Consider the following 19,667-nt stretch of genomic DNA (forward strand, 5'->3'; position numbering starts at 1 on the left):
GAAAGCTTCGAAAAAAAAAGCCTTCCCCGTTTTTGCGCGTACTTAAGTTTTCTAGCGCAAAGACGCAGCGAACAAGTTATTGCTATGGGAGTATGTATAGCCTGGTCACGCATGAATTTTCACGTGTATAGCGGACTTTGACTTGTGAAACGCACTTCGCCCCGACGAGGACGACGCCACCTACGCTTAACGAAGATTAACAATTAATGATGACTTCTCCGATCGGGCGGGTCGTCTCAATGATGCGTTTTCGAAGACTGGTCCATTCAGTGGCGCGATGAGAGAGCGTTGCTCCAAACGCCCACTGTACCTGTCGTGCTTACTGTATTTTCCTGAGCGTGCTTTACTTTTTACTTAATTTCTTCACAAGCACACGCGAGGGGGGGGGGGAGGGTCCCATGTTATTGATATACATGTATAGAGTCTGCTTAAACTGCCGATATTTATTATCGATCACGCCACGTAGAGGAAAGCAAACGCTTCCCCCCCCCGCCCCCCTCCCTGGTCAGGCCGGTGAACCCCCCCCCCCCCCCCGAAAAAAAATTCTGGCTACTCCCCTGCCATGTAGGGTCACTGTTGGGTCCGGTGTCTCCTGCGGAGGCCGCCCTCTTGTCCTCCTTTTGAGGATCAGGAGCTCCGACTTTTCCGGCGCGCATGAAAGACTGCAGCGGTGTAGATAATGCTCGGTCCGGTCGATGGCTTCCTGCAGGGCGTCTTGTTGTTCGCCCACCGATCCCGTGCATGTCCATATGGTCAGGTTGTCTGCATACATTGCGTGATGGATACCCCTGATGTTCTCCAAGAGGTTCGGCAATCCCCTCATCGCTATTTTGAACAGCAACGGGGAGATCACCAGCCCCTGGGGGGTTCCTTTGGGCGGTGTTTGGAACTTCTCGGTCCTGAGGTTCCCCAGGCCTATGGTCGCCGTTCTACCCGTCAGGAAGTCCCGGACGTAGTTGTATGTCCGCCGTCCGCAGTTGGTATGCTGTAGGCTGTTTAGCACTGCTTCGTGTGAGACGTTGTCGAAGGCTCCCTTCACGTCGAGTGCCAGGATGGCACTCTTGTGGCGTGTGCTGAGGCCGTCGATGACTTCTTTTAGCTGAAATAGAATGTCCTCGGCGGAGAGGTGTGGTCAGAAACCGAACATAGTATTCGGCAGGTGCCCCCCTTCTTCCAGGTAGGGCGAGAGTCGATTGTGGACCATGTGCTCGAAGAGTTTTCCCGCGCACGACGTGAGAGAGATCGGGCGCAGGTTCTGTATCTTGACGGGCTTGCCGAGTTTCGGGATCATCGTTACGTCCGCGTGTTTCCAGGAAGCCGGTATACTGCCGGTCTGCCAGCTTTCATTGATATATTTTAGTAAACTCTCCGTCGCCCCGTCGTTCAGGTTACGGAGGGTCTCGTTGTTAATTTTATCCCTGCCGGGCGTCGTGTTTCTCGTGAGATTTTTTAAGGCTGCCACGATCTCCGACTTGGTGAAAGGTTCGTCTAGATTCGGATTGGGTTCCCCCTCGTACTCGGGGTGAATGACTGGCTGCGCCTTCCGTTGTTGTTCGTCTCCGAGGTATTTCCCGGTGATGGCTTCGAGCACTTCTTCCTCGGTGCCCTGGAAGTTATGTATAAGTCTTTGTATGTGTTGCCCCGTGACAATTTTTGATTCCGTCTTTGCCAGAAGGGTCTTTAGAATGGCCCAGGTCTTTCGGTTGCTGAGGGTTCCCTGTAATTGGTCGCACACTTGATTCCAGTTCTGACGTCCGAGTTTTTCAGCATACTCTTCCGCCTGCCGCGAGACTGCGGCAATGCGGATCTTGAGTTTGCGGTTTCTCTTCTGTTTCTTCCATCTCTTCAGAAGTCCACGCCTGGCCTCCCAGAGGTGAAGTAGGTGTGGGTCTACGTCGGGATTGTCCGCAGTAAGTTGGATGGTCTTTGTGTACTTGGTAACCAAGTCCATCACGTTCTTGGTCCACTCCTCGATGTCCTCTAGGCTTCTGGGGTGTTCATATTTCCGGAAAGCGGGCCAGTCCGTAATTTTGGCCTGACCTAATCTCACGGGGGTTTTGTGGTGCGTGATTTCGGTCTGGATGATGTGATGGTCGCTGCCCAGAGTCTCGTCCAGTCTCGACCACTCGACTTGCCTTAATCCAGTGGAGAAGGTCAGGTCTGGGCTGGTGTCTCTGGAGACACTGTTGCCGATTCTTGTTTGGGTGATGTGATGGTCGCTGCCCAGAGTCTGGTCCAGTCTCGACCACTCGACTTGCCTTAATCCAGTGGAGAAGGTCAGGCATGGGCTGGTGTCTCTGGAGACACTGTTGCCGATTCTAGTTGGTATTTGTGGATCGGTCCACAACCTCAGCTGGTGGTGTTGGGCCGCGTTGTGCACGTCCATACCCTTCTTGTTGGTTGATCGGTAGCCCCAAGCCACGTGTGGAGCTTTAAAGTCGCCCACCACAAGGAGTTTTTGACCCTTCGTGACTTTCTTCACTTCTCTCAGGAACTTGTCCAAGTCCTTGAGGGTGTCGCGCGGAGGACTGTATACATTCAGGATGTAGATGCTCTGCAGGGTTTTCTTGTGAGGAACGAGCTCAATCAGAATGTGTTCAATTCTGTGGTTGATTTGGTGCTGCTGCGTCGTGTGATGTTTCTTGATCAGGACGGCGGTCCGGGTCCTTTGAGGCAATAACCGTTTCTTAGCCGCGCATCGTAATATTGTTGGTTTCTGTTTCCTGTAACGCGACGATGTCTGGTTGGTGTAAGGTGCATAGGTGAAGCAAATTTTGCCGTTTCCGATTTATTCCTCTGCAATTCCACTGCCAAATTTTGAGGGTTTGGGTCGCTTCTTTCTTCTTTGCTATTCAACTCGCCATCTTGGCTTCCCAAAGTCTCGTTCATCTGGGCTTCTCTGATGGGGTATTTTGGCTTTTTTCTTGCCGGCTCTTTGTCCTTTTCTAGGATGGAGATGCGTTGGCTGAGCTCGTTGCCCATCTGGGTGATCTCCTGGCGGAGCGTTTGTACGGCTGCTTGGACGATGGCTGCCGCAGATTTACTTATGGTGTCGACGGCCTGAGCCAGTTCGGCTCGGAACTCATTTCTCAGTTCGGCCTTGTTTTCGATTCAGGCTTTGTTCATCTTGTGCTCTATTCCCGATTCTAGGTCCTCTATCGGGGGAATATGTTCCCTCGGCGGCGTTGGTGTTGTGGTTGGTTCCTGCTGCTTCTGCAATTGGTCAATGAGATGTTGGAGCTCATCTGAAGGGCTTGTTCCCTGGCCTGAGCTCTTCTGTCCCGTTCCTACTGACGTCTTTCTTGCTCTTCTAGACGCTTCATGAGCCCTTCATTCCGCTTCATCAGGTCGGCGTTTTGCCTTCTGAGGGAGGAGATGGTTTCCTCGTATCTTGAATTTCGCTCTTGTGTCGGCCGTGAGGGAAACGGGTCGGTTGTCGACTTAGAACTGGCTATCACTTCCGCCCAGCTGATCTTCTGGTGATCTTCCTGTGGCTTATTTGTTCCATACTCCGAGGAGCTTGAACTTGTCTCCCTTGTTATAGATGGCTGTCGGCCTCTTGATTTACTTCTCTCCCTTACGTACAGGGGTGGGGGTCTTGGCTTGAGCCTTTTCTCGCACTCCTTGCTTGCCGTCTCGTGAGGTAGTCCGCATAGTTTACACTGCAACTGGCAATCATGGTCTGCTTGTGGGTTCTGCACCCCGCACTGGTTGCAGAGAGGTTTGTCTGGGTTGGGGCATATGTCCTGCCGGTGGCCGATTTCTCCGCAGGCCTTGCAATACTGTACCGATCTGCGGTATGGGCGGCAACGTGTGTACGAGCTGGCCACCTTAACGTAGAAAGGGACGTGCGGACCTTCGAAGGTGATAACTGCTGAGGTGGATTTGCCGAGCATCCTCGCATGCAGGATGCCACAGTTGTTGGCTGTCAGAAGTTCCGCAAGTCGTTTCTCCGTCGTACACGCAGTGATACCGTGCACGACTCCGCGTATGCTGTTCCTGGGAGCGGTTTGATGTACGGCGTCATTTCGTATGTGGCCGCCCCTAGTTCGATGCCGTTGATGGAACCGAGCTTGAGTGCGTAGTCCTCGTCTGCGGTGCTGGCAATTATGAGGTTCTGCTTCCACTGCGTTTGGATGGTTACTTTCGCACAAAATTCTTTGAAATGGGAACCACTTGCCCTTGCAAGTCCCTCGGCGATCTTCTCGTCCGGCCAGCTGGACAGCTTCATGCCGGTTCTTGGTCGGTACACCACCTTGTAATCATTATCTGACAGCGGCGGCGTCGCGGCGGTGGCTTGCCGTTGGTTCGGCTTCCCTGATCTTGCTGACGTGGCTGGTTGCTGTTGGCTTGCATGCTTGATTCCACTCTCGGATTGCTCCTCGCGTTCAGTCCTCCTTGCTGGTTCTGGGAGTTTCCTTGCTTTCCTCCCTCTTGTATGCGGTCCTCGTTCAGCGACTTGTTTTTCCTTGCCTTGATTGCTTGGAACCATGGGCCAGCTTGACTCAGCGTCTTCCCGCTGTTCTTATCGAATTCCACGTTGCTCTGGTCCGCTGTCGAGTCTTGACTATTGTTCTCTATTTACATTTCGCGAGCATTGCCGTTCGTTTCCCCTGCCATTCTCGATGATCGCGAGGCCACCCAGGCCCGCTCCTGGGGCGCGTGCGGCGGTCGGAGAACGGCGTTCGAATATGTCGAGGTGCTCGTTGCTCGGTGGGTCAAGGTAAACAAATCCACTCACCGCTGTAATTCGGGTATCTTTCGATGCCGCTTGCCTTGTTGAGTTCAATGACACAAAATCGTGAAGTTTGGTTAAGGTTAACCGCAATAACTCGCGGTAAAAGCAGCAGCCCATGTGAAGCGCGTCCGCTCTTGACTCGGCCCGCCGAGTCACCACCAAGATAATCTGAAAATAAAGGGGAAGCGGAATGCAGCAATAATGAAACACAAGCACTGTGGGGCCACAATAAGTATGAGTTGGTGCGTGGAATCTGGAAAGGAGTAAAGGTGCCAGCGCTAACATTCGCAAATGCCATTATATGCTTAAAATCGGATATATTGGCGGGTTTGGAAGTTAACCAAAGATCAGTAGGCCGGTTGGCTTTGGGAGCCCACGGTGATACCACAAATGAGGCATTGCAGGGTGACATGGGTTGGGCCTCTTTTGAAGTCAGAGAAGCACAGAGCAAAATTAGTTTTGAAGAAAGGCTCAGGAACATGGATGAAAATAAATGGGCGGCTAAAGTGCACAAGTATCTGTACATGAAAAGCGTGGATAGAGAATGGAGGAAGAGGTCAAGGAAGTTGGCAACCAAGTACAGGATAATCGAAACTGCAAATAGGCAACCAGGAGTCATCAGAAAGAAAGTGAGAGAAATAGAGACCATGAATTGGATGCAAAGAATGGAAACAAAAAGGACAATGGAGATTTACAAGAATGAGAAGAAAGAAATTACAAGGGAAAATCTGTACGATAACACAAAGGGCAGTGCCTTGCTATTTGAGGCTCGAGCCGGTTGACTAAGGACGAAAACATATCGGAACAAATATTCGGAACTAGATGATACATGTGTATGCTGCAGTAAAGATCCAGAAACCACTCAGCACATCCTGATGGAATGCGACGGGATCCACCCAGCGAGAACCGTAAGTAACGTGCAACTCCCAGAAGCGCTTGGGTTTAAAGTGGAAGGAAACATACACAGATCAGCCGCAGAGATCAGCAAGAGACGACGATAAGAGTACTGGTGGAAAAAAAGGAGGGAAAAGATGGATACGACCTGATCTTTTAAAATCATAGGCAGCGGTACAAGCTAAATTTTTGAAAAAGAAAGATAATGAGAGGGTATACAAAAATGCTAGATAAAGAAGATGTATAGTATACCTGATTAAATCAAGCAGGCTAGGTGACTATTTGTCGCCGCCCCGTTTCAAAGGGGATGCCAATAAATCATAATCATCATCATCAACGTCACCCGATGCGAGTCGCGCCGGCTCTGTTGAGTGACGCCGCCCGCCCTGACCTGTGTAAAGTTACGTTCGTTTCTTTTTGTGCTGCAGCAAGTCTATATGTGTACTAATGGTGCGAAAACATTGTCTGGATGCTACTATCGTACTGCTGGCCAATTTTTGCTCACCGTGAACTGTCTTAGTTTCTACGATTTGGTCAAAGCTCCCAGCAGTGGCTACTGTGAAGGGGGCGATCTGACACTTCTCCTCAGCATTGAGGATGCAGACCATGAACTGGACGCACTGCTGGATAGTGAGAAGGTTGAAGAAGCTTCTCACATGATAAAGAAGTCCACAATGCTTTATTTACGCAGTATAAAGCGCAGACGCACACGGACGGTGACAACAACAGACGGAACACAGCGCTAACAACTGAGTGTTTATTGGACGAGAACAGATATACATAAATATATATATATATATATCGCCACACAAAAGAAGGAATGTACAAGGAAGACACACAAACAAATCAACCTAGCAAGTTCAGCTGACACAGGTGCCTAACGCGACAAACACTCAGTTCTTAGCGCTGTGTCCAATCTGTTTCTTTCGCCGTCCGTGTGCTTCTGCGCTACTGTGTAAATAATGTCATACCAACTAGCCCACCAGTCTGTCGTTTTGAATCCGCAATGCTACCCGACCATGATTACCCTGAAAAGATGAGCGACTCGCGGCAACGTCTTCTGCATGACATGGTAAATACCCTGTAGTCGGTGTGCAAGAAATGTTTTGACGAGATCCTTGTTGCCACCGGCAAAGCCATCGAACAGGTGGCGATGTTCACCAAGTTCTGCGTCAATGGGGGCCTCATTCACCCTTCGGAGAAACTCTTCTCATTTGTATAGGTGCCCTTGAAACCCCTGTTTTCTATGTGGCTCAGTTACAACGAGCTGCACAGTGACAGCTTGGAAGAGCTTGTCTACTGTCTGCACAAAAATGACGTCATATATTGGGTTTTGCACCGCATGGCCCCAGCCTTACCAACCAAGTTACAAAATTATTTTCGGTCATGCGTTTTCCCTTCTACATGAAGGTACTCAACAAAGAGAGTCTTCCCGTGAAAAGAAGAAGCACCTGAAGCTCAGTGGCGTCACTTCGCAGAGAATAACATAAGGCTGACAACGTTCTGTTTGAACTGTTTGTGAACAATTTAAAACATTTTTTTTCTCGTGAGAAAAAAAGCACCAGCTCAGGTGCGTCGCGTAGCAAAAAATTAACGATGACGGAGAATGATTTGTTTTAAACGGATTGTGAGCCACTCTTCAAAAATTAGTTGTTTGCGTAAACAGTGCGTCAAAAAATAAAATGTTTACTTCCGAGTTACCACTGGGAATTTTCTTGCTTTGCGTTCGATAAGGTGTCAGCCGGAGTAAATCGTCTAAGGGCCTGTACACGCTCGAGCCGCTCATCGCCGCAAGCCGCACCGCATGCTGGCGGTTCAGTGGCGGCGGACGGTTGAAGCAACCGGGCACAAAATTCGATTCACGCTGGGACCGGCGCGAGCGGTGCCGTACGCATGCGCCCTCTGCCTGGCAAAACAGATAACCAGCGACTGGCAACATGCAACAGCGCGGTCGCAGCGTTTGTGTGCTGGCGACCAGCAAAATTTTGGCCCGAGCCAGGATTTTGTTATTACGTTTGTTTTCTTATTAGCTAATTTTCTGATTAGTGAGCTCGAGCGGTTCGCATGTGCCGGCATCCGCACTCCGATTTGGGGACGCGACGTATGTTAAGAGCCGGCAACCGAGAGGCGGGGCAAAGATGTTCTAAGTCGGCAACTATCGTCAACAGCACACGACTGGCATATTTTTGTCGGCGTGGGTTCAAGCTTCCGCGTCACGGCGAAAACGCAAAACTCTTGGACTGTCATACTCTGTTGATTGCATGTGTTGCGTTGGCGCGCTGAGCCACCTCTCAAACACTCTGCAGTGATCTTACCTGCGCCTTTTTTTTTCGTTTTCCTTTCTTTCTTTTAAATCATTGCTACCGCATACTGTTGTAACAACATACATCGCTATGTACTCGGTTGTGTGCGGCGTGACGGCGCATTTTTTGTAGATGTGCTAGCGAAAGATTGCAAGACCGCGCGTGCGTTTTTAAGCCAATGAACAAGGGATTTGTCGCAGCAACAGCGTAGCACGCTGAAGCCCCGCAGCGTTATACAGGGTGTTCATTTATAAGTTTTAAAAATTTTTTAGAAATCCTCTGTGGCAGGTAGCATAATTCTTATCGTTGAGCTGGGTTATTCGATGAGGCAGACATTAGTAACACGAGAAATCCCATATTGAACTAATTAAAAAAATGACTAATCAACTTCTTAGTTAATTATTGTATAGCACATATTGTGATTTACGAATTGGAGCCGGTGAGCTTGGCAGGCGTATCCACTTGGGATGAATTTCCAGAACGACGCCAGTTTGGAGATATGTGCCATCAAACTCACCCTAAAAATGCACTGTTGTTCCACTTACTTTTTTGCCAAAATGCTGTTTTATACATTGAAGCACTAAAGTAACTGGAACGCGCATGTATTTCGTCCCACACCTTGGAAAATAATATCTCAAAGCTGGCGTCATCCTGAAAATTCATTTCAAGTGGATGCGTCTTGCAAGCTCACCGGCTATAATTCGTAAATTGCAATATGTGTCGTAAAGTAATTAACTAAGAAGTTCATTAGTCAATTTTTGTTACTTGAATATGTGTTTCGATTTCTTGTGCTACTAATGTCTACCTCATCGAATAACCCAGCTCAACGATAAGAATTATGCTACCTGCCACAGGCGATTTTTAAAAATTCCGTAACACTTTAAAATGAACGCCCTGTATATTAACATACTCCTATACAGATGGTTCTATTATCGCGAATACAGCTGTGTAGATCGACAAGTCACTTCTCTTCATCACCGAGCACGCGAGTGAATATTCAACTACAGCTTGTTGATTTACTTAAGGTTTTTTTTAGTAGCTGCCAAGTTAAAAGTGAGCGTACAATTGATTACATGATGGAATATGACCGTGTCACACAGCACTCGTGTTTGTTCATTCTGTGTTATGTCGTTGTTCCATTGATGAAAAAAGCCGGCGAAGCAGTGCCCCCGGGCCCGACCAGAATCTTCGAGGCTAACCTCGAAGATCAGGCCCTAGAGACGCTTTTAGACCCCTTCAATGACTTTTGGACATCACGCAAGCTATCACAAGAATGAAAAACAGCTGAAGTACGCTTTATCCCCCAACCGGGCAAGTCCCCGCACATTGACAACCTGTGGCTGATAACCCTCACATCATGCATAAGCATAATCATGAAAAGGATAGTACTCAAATGCCTCCAACAACACCTGGACGAAACCCAGCAAATGTCAGACCCCATGTTTGGCTTAATACGACATCTTGAGACCCAGGACGTGCTAATGCAATTGAAGAAGGAGATCGTCATCCCTGCCACACACCACGGGCCATTCTCGCGCTAGACCTGAAGGGGGCATTTGACAACGTGACACACGAGGCGATCCTTCGGAATCTCAACAACACAGGCTCAACAACACAGTGGCGTATTTAAGCCACTGAAAAGTAAGGATGGATGTTCAGCCTTGCTGGTGTGGCATTTCATAGGTTGTAACCCACCATATTTTTAACCAAGCAATAAGGAAATTATATGGTCACGCCGTACCATCAGTACAACTGAAGTGTTGCTTCCCCAAGGAGTCTCACTGCCACTTTCCCCATTTTGTAAACACTTTGTAAATACAAACTAGCACATGGTATGTAGTCACATTATATGCTGTCTGTATGCTTGGTGAAGTGCACTAAGCATTTTCTCACCCTTAAAACCTGGGCTAATGCTGTCTTTTTTAATAATAATTACGCAATCACCTTACTCAATACATTGCTGTGAGAACAATAGTTGGCTTAACAGTAGCACTGCACACATACCCTCATACCACATTGCAGACATACTCTATAGAGGCTGGCCACAATCAGTGTAACTGAAAGCCAGCTGAACAGGGTGCGAGTTCATGTGTATCAAATAAATGTCTGTTCCATTGAGAGGTTATATATCTGTCTGTGATATAATTATCAATTCAGAATACATATGGCAGAAGAACAATACACAAGACAACACAATCAAGTTCCCTGTGAGAAGCTGCTTTTTGCCACTATTACATGCAGCAAAAAGAGACTTCATTAAGCACCACTATGGCTTGCGTGCCTCTTTGTGCATTGTACAAGAAGTAAAGGTGGGCGAATGTAAACGTTTTCAAATACAAATTGAATAAAATATTATTTATCAAATATTCAATAGTCATACGACGACACACGTACATGTAGTAACAATATCTATTTTCATATAAAAAAATTAGGTACCACACCTTAACTAGTGCAAAAAGAGAGCTAAATATTGGGCACAAAGGATAAGTTTTAAATGCAAGACTACTAATTGTTATGTAAGAAAATCGACATAAACAGTCTATCAACAACTTTACAGCCTCGCTGCAAAGAAGCTTTTCAAGAAAGAATGGCCTCTGAATGGCTAGCTTTCAAAAACGTGCAATATATTGTTCCAAGAAAACATCAAAGTTGTAGAAAAAAAAACAATAGCCGATGAAGGACCTACGTGTTGTAGACATATGTAAAACTACTCGTTGCAAGGAAAACAGCACATACTTGTAGCATAAAAGATCAGTCTGCTAGATCAAGAAATGTGTGGTCACCTTTCGCGTGAAAAAAAGCCCATGGGAAAGTTTTCTTGCCAATATGACTGAAAGATACTTTCGTAAACGTGCTTGCCTTTGGGAGGCTACATACACGTGTTCACATGCAAGTACCTGTCGCGTATTCATTGTTAAAGAAGTTCAATTAATGTAATGACATGAGAGCCTCCTCTGATTAGGAAAAAATAACAGTTGTGTGGTCATATATAGATAACATCTAGAATGTCAAGGTACCCTTTTTCATATTATGCAAGTACTCATGAAAGACAAGACTGCAAGAAACAGCATAAAACTAATGCAAAATCTATAACTGATTATGTCAATGAGATTTCCATTTCATGTGGCAAAGTATTTCACAGGGCAGATAAGATGTGACATCTGTGATTCAGAGATACGTCATTGTATCGGGGCACAAGTATTGTACAACTGATAATTTTGGGAATAAAGAAATAACAAGCATTGATTCCCGGTATCTCACTCTTCTACTTGTATCTTAAAAAGGACTATCACTTATATGTCAAGCTTGCACCATTATGTTTATGTGACCATACATGTGTACCCCATCTGTAATGAACCGTTGCTTTAAGTTATGACCACTGTCATGTCATTCCCATACATTAATTGTGGTTTTGCACGATACACCTAGAAAACTTTTGAGCGGCATTGCAGTACTTTTTCTTGTATGTGCACACTGGCTTTCTGTCACAACACCCACTTCGCATCTATGATAAATGCTGCAGTCAAGCAAAATAGTTTCTGACTAAGGTACCTAAACTGCTTTCATTCCAGAAAACCCCAAAAAAGGTTTAGATTCTTGAGGACACAAGTTACTTGCGTCCTTTGATCTAAGGCTGTTTTCTGCATGCAATGAATGTTAAGATTTCTGCTGCGCAAATCAATGTTAACCTGATAAAAGGGATGGCAAGCCAAAACTTGCATTCGTGATACTAGTTGCTACTGGGGCCAGATTAACCTATGGGCTAAGGGGGCTGCAGCTCCAGGCTAGGGGGCCCTGTGAGAAAAATGTTTCCTTGAATTAAACTTTATTTCTTGCGTTCACTACAGAGTAAAACATAATGTGAACAAATACATTGGGATCCCTAGCTCGAGGCCAGTTGCAATCCATAAAAAATGTAGAGGATGCAAAGCAATTAATTTAGCACAGACACATGTACTTAAACTGAGCAATAATATGCACTTTACATTAGAAGTAAAGAATACAATACAAAGAATCTTCAAAATGCAAACGGTATCATTGAACATTTACAAGTAAAGGAAAATGCACCAGAAAAAAGAAAAAGGAAGCGGTGAATGTATTAATAAACATACGAAAGAAGATCACGAAAATGCACTTTTTATTATCTCTGAAAATTGCATGCATTTCTAACTTACGTGGGCTGAACGTTCCTCTCGACTACTCCAACACTTCAAATTCTCTGTTTACCACACACATTACAAGCCTTTGGAAGCAGAAAATTTTGTTTTAGTGCACTGCGTGTACAGCGTCCTCATTCGGTAAAGTTGGTAGCAGAGAGTGGGTAGTCAGTAACGATGCTACTATTAACCATTACAAGAGTTTAAAAATTTAGTAATGAAGTAAACGGTAAAATGTGTATGTGTTGAAAGAGCGGTGTCCTGTTAGCATTGTATTGTGAGGAAGTCATAAAGTGGACAGCCCTCTTTTGAAGTTTTATAAATGGCTCAATGTATGAATGGCCCAGAGATGTAACACAGTACCACAGATGGCTGTGGAACAAGCTGAAATAAATTTCTCGAAGAGTTTCTGTATCAAAACAATTTCGGATCTTGAGCAGAATATAACAAGCCTTGCCGAGATTTTCGCAAAGCTTGTCAATGTGAGGTTTACATAGAAACAACTCATCGAATTAGTAGAACCCTTTGATGGGCCCCTCAGAAATTTAAGAGGACCGTTCACCAGGGCCCTGTGGAAAATTTTAGTTATACTATAAAAGTTGTAAAGTGTCTTCCAAGGAGTATTCTACCACAAGAATTCTTTAAAACAGCATAGTAGCAGCCGAAATAGAAGCAAAGAATCTGTACTACAAGAACGTGACCTGCTCTTCGTGCACAGAGGCATTCTTTCTTTGCCCAACCAGCAACGCAAAGGACCTTTCTCTCTTGCCTACTCCCATATAAGAAATGAGGGTTCACCTCCTCTCTTTTTTTTGCAAAAGGCCTAATGCACCTTTAATTTTTTTATTTAAATCACGACAACGGCATAATACATCCATGTTACATTTACAAGTCGAACTGCAATGAGTTTGTTGACATGATGGCAGATAATTAATGTAAGGAGATGGATCGTTGCGAAGGTGCATGAAGCTAAACATTGTTCCCTCGTCAATTCCAAGCCTTACGTTTCTCATGTTGCCTAGCTTTCTGTTTTCCTTTGGTGCAGGCTACATGGTGACGTTCACAAAAGATTTGCAGATGTTAGGCCCTTCTCGCATGCTCATCTTGTACGATGAATTACTGTGGCGGTTAGCACTGGTAACATCAGTAGCCACCCTAACCGTGATTACGCAGCAACATGGCACCGCCCATGCAGCCCAGACCACCCGCTTCAATCTCAATTTGCCCTTTTACTAGCTGTACGCCCTGAAAGCAATAAATAAATGGTAAAATCCATCACTGCGTAGTCTCATCTCATGCTGAGGAGAAAGCATTAGGTATTTCTTGTTGTTCTTATTGAGATCAGCTGTTTGTTTTGACACTGCTAGGACTGCACAGGCAGTAAAAGTGGTTCGGTTTCTATTTAGCAGGTGACACCACAGCAGTAGCAATGGTGATGCATTGACGATGCAGAACGCTACGAAGGCGTCATTGTTCACTGCATCATTAATTCCTACTCTGCTCTAGTACGGTATGTGATGACAGCCGTGAGCAAACGTCAAATACACGCTGAGCAGATGGCGCGGTGCATGTGAACATTTATCAGGGTGTTCACTTTTACTAAAACTGGCTCAGGAGGCTGTGTTGAACTGCTCAGATAGCGTGTCGATGAAGCGAAGCCCAACAGTAGCATTCATGGAAACGCAGCCTTTAGTTACAACGTAGGAACATTTGTTGCATCACTGCTCCAACAGTGGCTGATGTATCGAAAGGATGGCAAGCAGATGCTGAGCAGCTGACGCAGCATGGATGAACACATCTTGAGGGGAATTCAGCCTTCCTATTTTCTAAGAAGCCCTGCCGCTGCCCCAGTGCTGCAAGGAACTACTGAGATGGAGTATAACTGGCAAAGCACATTGTTCAGCATGAAAGGTTGGGCAGTGGCAAAGAAGGTGCGTTGCAGTGTCGTCACATGCGCAAAAACTAGCATGCGGCACATTTGCATTGTTTACATTACAGCACATGACACCTAGCACAAAATTAATAATTGCAATACGTGGAGCAGTGATATAACTTTTAAGCTGTTCCCTAGCCTCGATCCCCTCTTCGTGAAGAGTAAAATGTGCAGTGACAACACTGGAAACAAACAACACGTGTAGAAAGCCAGGAAAGCTGGTTTGATACAAAACCCATACTGAGATGCAAAGAGCACAAACGACCAGCAGTGCTTCTGCACTGTTTACTTCAGAGCACATGCATAAAAAGCACCCTAAAGAGCTTGTAGTGTGTGTCCAACTCAGCAGCTGCTTAGCTACAAGAAAGTTCGGCCAAGGAGAAGGAGGTTTCTTTATTTTTCAATGTATGTGTACAAGTACGGTTTGTTTCCGCCTCCTTGAATTTTGCGTCTAACGTTCTGTACAAACCGTTCTGTATACACGGTTCACTTCAGAGCATATGCATATCGTATAAAACGAATACTTATACGCCTAGCACCACTGCGACACATTGCACGTATACATAACAGTACCCTTCACCTCGTACAGTAAGAACCCCAGCACTCAAACGCTCTGTACGTGTTCGCGGTCACCAAGGCGCATCGCAGCCCCCAAAACAGCTCACATGAAGCAAGGCACAAAGAGCACATTACGAATGGCTGCGATGACGCGACAATAAAGCTAATCGCTACAGGTCATATGGTCACTTCTTAAACACAAACCAGCACTGCACAATGCACATACACGTATGAGCTTCGCCGCGATGAAGCGCGCACACACAACACCTAGGTACACCATACGCTGAGATGGGCGACCGCACTATTTTCGTTCTGGCGCGTACTGAATGCATGTGTCATGCTTAGAATGCGCGTGTATGTGATGGCCTTCGCGTTTGTACTGCTGGTACTGCACAAGCGAAATACGGACCAACACACACGAAAGCGCCGGTTTCATTGCTTCCGACGCTCGCGTAAACACAACATATTTCCATCTGTTGCCGTTGACGATCGCACGCGCTGAAGAGGTCAGGCTGGGTACATCGGATTGCTGCGTTCGACGATTATCTCCGCGAGTGCTCGATAACTCTTGCAATGATCCCACACAAACGACAAAAAAACAAACTGCCACAGCAGCCTAGGCGCCTAGGCCTCGCGCTTCGCTTCGAACCAGCGCCATGTTTGTGCGGTCGCCGCATACATGCTGCATACTGGAAAAAGTTCACGACCGCCTCTCGTGACGTCAGAGCGGCCATTTTAAGCGTACCACGCGAGGGCGGTGCGGCTTGCGGCGATGTGCGGCTCGAGCGTGTACAGGCCTTAAAGCAAGCTACATTCTACCATCGACGCGTGCTCAATCGAATTGTTACCTTGGCGCCTTTCAATTACGAAAGGGCTAGCATAGCCACTCTATCGCCATGTGCCGCCATGCACGAGCGAAAATATATGTTACGAAGCTTTCTTTTTTTGTTATTGCATATTCGGCTGCGCGCGCGGATGATCGCATTCCACGCAGCGCCCTTGCACTGCGGCTGCTGGCCGCCGTCGCGGCCGACGTGGATGGATGGATGAATGGATGAGGCTGAACCCTTTAAATCGGGCGGTGGCATACGCCACCTAGCCATGACGATTAAAATATTTTGTACTTTGTGGTGGGTGAAATTTCACCCCTGCCTTGATTTTATACAGCCACCAATCAGATGACCTCCGTTTGGTTATTTCTACCCGCTTAAAGTCTATTTTGCCTTCACTGTCCCTAAACGCCAATGCTTTGAAAAAATCAGCCCCGTTGCTGTGCGCCGTAGGGTTAAGGCCTTTACAGAAAAGTATGAGGTGTTCAACCGTTTCCTCTTCTCCACACGCACCGCACAACGTGTCTATACCTTGGTACTTGACTCGGTACATCTTAGTCCGCAATGCTCCCATCCTCGCTTCAAACAACAAAGAGCTTCCCCTAGAATTATCATAAATATTATCTTTGGCAATTTCTTGCTTGAAAGTTCTGTATGTTCCCAGTGCTCATTTCGTCTGCATACCTGTTTTCTACAGACCCGTCTATGTTTCTTTAACCTTTTTCTTAACCGCTGTTTCCTGGTTTGCACCCCTCCTGCAGTCCAAATATTTGATTGACAATTTTCTGGTCAGCTTCATCCATTTTGTGTCAACATTCCTCATGTACAAATAACTGAAAACTCTCCTCGCCCACTGCTTTTCTGCCATTTCTCTCAATCGGTCCTCAAATTCTATCTTGCTGCTGGCTTCCCTGCCCTCAAATGACGTCCATCCCATGTCACCCTGTACTCCCTGATTTGGTGTATTTCCGGGTGCTCCCAGAGCAAGCCTACCTACCCCTCGCTGCTTAACTTCCAACCTTGCTCGAACCTCTGATCTCATGCGCAGGACCGCATTGCTGAAAGTCAAACTAGGGACTATCACCACTTTCCAAATTCCTCTCACCACTTCGTACCTATTGTAATTCCACAGTGCCCTATTTTTGATCACAGCTGCATTTCTGTTACCTTTAGCCGTTACATATTTTTCATGTTCCGAAGGTACTCAGCCCCATTGTTTATCCGTGCACACTCCAGCACCTCCAGCGTAACCTCCTGTATCCTATGCTAGCTGCCCTGATTATCATTAAAAATCATGACTGCCGATTTTTCTTTACTTAACTTCAAACCTAAGCTATCTCCCTCTTTATCACAGATGTCCATTAATCTCTGCAAGTCTTCCTTGCTGTCAGCCATAAGTACAATGTCATCCGCGTACATCAGTCCTGGTAATGACTGTTTAATCCATTCTCCTTGCTTGAAAAAGGAAAGGTGGAAGCCAAGTCCGCTCCTCTCTAATTTTTTCTCTAATCCTTGTAAATACAGCATGAACGACAGAGGTGACAGAGGGCACCCCTGCCTAAGCCCCTGCTATAGGCCCAGATACCTTGCTTTCCCATTTTATAAGCACCGTGTTACTTTTATAGATATCTTTTAAAAGATTACTTACTCCATCTTCCACATCTAGAGTGCCCAGTATGTCCCACAAATCCTTTGGGATTACATTGTCGTAGGCTCCCTTGATATCCAGAAATGCGAGCCATAGGGGCCTGTGTTCCCTTTCTGCTATTTCAATACACTGCGTCAATGAGAACAGATTATCTTCTAACCTTCTTTGTTTCCGGAACCCATTTTGTAGTTCCCCCAGCACCTCCTCGCTCTCCACCCATGCCTGTAGTCTGTCCTTTATAATCTGCATCACCACCCTGTAAAACACTGACGTCACTGTTGTGGGACGGTAGTTGTTTATGTCGGCTTTGTCCCCCTTTCCCTTATATATCATGCTCATCTTGCTCAGTCTCCACCCGTCGGGGGCTTTACCATCCATTATCATTTTGCTCACTGCCTCTCTTAATGCTTTCTTAGATTTTGGGCCCAATGTCTTTATCAACATAATTTGGAGGCCATCAGGACCTGTCGACGTGCTACTAGGAACCCTCTTCTCTCCCCCTTCCCACTCGCTTTGTGCAAGTGGAGCCACTGCACTTGCTAGTCCATCCTCACCTGATTGAGCACATGCTATGTTTCGTTCTTTAAATTTTTCTGTCGTCATTGTTCTTATATGTTTCATTGCCTCATCTCCTTCTAGTCGAGCACCTTGAGCTGTAACTATGAACCTCTGCTCTAGGCTAGCATTATTACTCAAGGAGTTGAGATGTTTCTAAAATTTCTTTGCTGCTTTTCTATCCTTTTTGTTTACTTCTGACAACCATTGGCTCCGCTTTCTTCTAATCTTCTCATTGATCAAATGGGATGCTTCCCTTCTACAGTTTAAGAAGTTATTCCATTTTCTGCCTACATCAGCTTCTGGTTCACCCCTCCGCTTTGAATATCTGTGTTCCCTGGATGCTTCCTGACGTTTCTCTATGGCCTTCTTAACCTCCTCATCCCACCAGCTGTTGGGTTTACGTCTTCTGTTCCCTTTTGACCTGACTCGTACCTTAGCAAGCTCTAGCTCAAATAGCCCTGTTAAATTTGCATATGTCCATTCTGTTTTTGTATCCTCTGAAATTACTTCCTCAATTTGTTGGGCTGCTATTTCAAGCTGCTTTTCCGAGTAAAATATCCCACCTGGTTGTTCATCTTGCCTCCTACCTACTTTCATTTCTTTTCTAAAACTCACCTTAATACGTTTGTGATCACTACCTAGACTTCTGGAGCCATATTCATCTATGTTCATTTTAGTTAGCCTATCCTGCATCTTATGTGGCATTAGTGCATAATCTATCGTTGACTGCAGGCTCCCTACCTCCCATGTTATGTGCCCTTCACACTTCTCAGTACTGTTGCACACAACCAAGTCATGCATTTCACGCATATCCAGCATCATGTTGCCTGTTGAGTCTGTGTACCCGTCCATGTCTTCTATGTGTGCGTTCATATCTCCTAGTATAATAATCTTGCACCCTCCTCCTAGCTCATTAATGTCACTTGATATGCATTCCAGAACTTTTTTGTTTTCCTCTTTGGCATTTGCTCCTGTCTACAGGTATACAAAGCCAAGGAGTGTCTGCTCTCCTGCAACTTTCCCTTTGAGCCATAAATGCTCCTTGCATTCCTGTTTGACCCTTTGCCAATTCATACTTTTATGAATGAATTCACCAATTCCACCCCCTTTTCCGCTGCCCTCTGTTCTATTGCAATATTCCCATGCAGAGTCAGGATTACAGGTTGGTTGCTCCATGTCCCTAAGATGTGTCTCCACAAACCCGTATACCATCAGCTTTTCCTGCCTTAGTTGCTCGTCTATCTCCTCCCACTTCAGCCTATTCCTGCCACCTTGCATGTTAAATTACCCTATGTCAGAATAACCTTGCCCCTGGTGCCTACGTCTATTTCTTCTCCTACCGATTCTACGTTTCTTCAATCTCGGGGCCTCTCTGGGTCCGTCTTCGTCTACACTGGTGGCCTTAGGGCTCTGGGTCCCCCCCAAAAAGCCGTAGCTTGGCACCCTATCCTACTACCTAGCCTCCCGCCCGTGGCACCACTGTAGTGAATGCCATCCTGTGCAAAAGGGTGGGAGCCAGACTCGTACACTTCCCGGTTTACGTCCATTACGCCGTACCTAAGTGGTCGGCTCAGACCCCTAATGACCCGGTTAGCCTCAATCACACTCCGTTCCATCGCGCTAGCCTGGACCTTGACCTCGGGGATTGTGCATATGGTCACATGTACACTTGCAGAGGCTGCTTTGAGTTTACGCAACCCAACCTCTAACTGTCGTTAGAGGTTGGGTTGCGTAAACTCAGAGCAGCCTCTGCGAGTACAAAGGTAACAAAAGGGTGGGAGCCCGACTCGTACACTTCCCGGTTTACGTCCATTACGTCCGGTCCACCCTTTTGAACCTTTGTTTAGGTTCTGGCTCCTTCCCTTCAGCACATCGTTGAGACCAGCATGGATAACGACCAGATTTTCGTGCTCCATGTTGTCCCATACTACCTTCTGAGCTCTTGCCATTGCATCAACCATGCACTTCCCTGACTGGGCCGCCACCCTCACCCGCCCGTCTGCTTTCACTTTTGTAAGGACGCCCTCCTCAACCCTCGCTACGTTGGA

Source organism: Dermacentor silvarum, chromosome 1 (assembly GCF_013339745.2).
Source record: "Dermacentor silvarum isolate Dsil-2018 chromosome 1, BIME_Dsil_1.4, whole genome shotgun sequence".
Lineage (NCBI taxonomy): Eukaryota > Metazoa > Arthropoda > Arachnida > Ixodida > Ixodidae > Dermacentor > Dermacentor silvarum.